At 56.1% G+C, this 807-nt stretch overlaps 1 long non-coding RNA gene across 1 annotated transcript; it reads left to right on the forward strand.

Annotated features, from left to right (window-relative positions):
- Positions 1-116: 116 nt before the first annotated feature.
- LOC104917130 lies at positions 117-786 on the forward strand. The gene is made up of 3 exons (XR_796763.3): positions 117-226; positions 378-492; positions 673-786. It is a non-coding gene; the product is annotated as an uncharacterized LOC104917130 (long non-coding RNA).
- The last annotated feature ends 21 nt before the right edge of the window (positions 787-807 follow it).

Below are 807 nucleotides of genomic sequence, written 5' to 3' on the forward strand. Positions count from 1 at the left end.
TCTTTTAGCTGTGCTTTGGTTGATATGTGCACCTCTGAGCTCCTCTGCAAGTCGTGTGGCAGTGCTGCCTGCTGGGAGAGCTGTGGGCTCTGTGGGGCTGCTGAAGCAGCTGTGGTACAGGTGATCCTTCTCTACAGGTGGCAGATCTCCGGGCCAAGCTCCGTGCCTATGAGGATGCTGCTCAGGATGCAGGGAAGCAAATACCAGTGCTGCTGCCTTCTCCCAGGTGGGGTTGTGGGGCCGGTGGGAAGAAGAGGCAGAGCTGGGGTGAGCCCTTAAGGAGGCTGGGCTAGGAATCCCAAACATTGTCCTTATTGATCCAACCCCAACGTGATTGTTTTCCCAATGGATTTCTTTCTCCCTCCTCATTTCTGTAGGATGGAAGAAGCTGTCCCAAAGAGCTGCTTAGTCCCGAGTGCTTGCAGGGAGAGTGATGGGGAGCAGCAGGAGCTGGGAGCTGGGCAGGATGCTCAGCTGGAAGGAGAGGAGGAGGTGAGAGAAGGAGTGGGAGGGCTGGGGATCAAATGCCCACATGGCACAGAGGACAGGAACTCAGTCCTGGGGTGCTGGCTTAGTGTGAGCTCCTTATTGCTATCAAAACCCTTCAACTTCTAGAGTTTGGAGGAGACTCAGCTCCTGTTTGGGTCAGATCACTTTGGGATGTTGTTCCAGGTTCCAGAGGAAATGCCCCCCAGCAGCCCCAGCCCCACCCAGCAGGCAGATCTCCAGCTGGGAATGAAGAAACCGAACCGGCTTCCGCAGCGTTTGTCCCGCAGCCACACAGACACGTGAGTCCTTCCTCTCTGT

Source organism: Meleagris gallopavo, unplaced genomic scaffold, assembly GCF_000146605.3.
Source record: "Meleagris gallopavo isolate NT-WF06-2002-E0010 breed Aviagen turkey brand Nicholas breeding stock unplaced genomic scaffold, Turkey_5.1 ChrUn_random_7180001955970, whole genome shotgun sequence".
NCBI classification, from domain to species: Eukaryota; Metazoa; Chordata; class Aves; order Galliformes; family Phasianidae; genus Meleagris; species Meleagris gallopavo.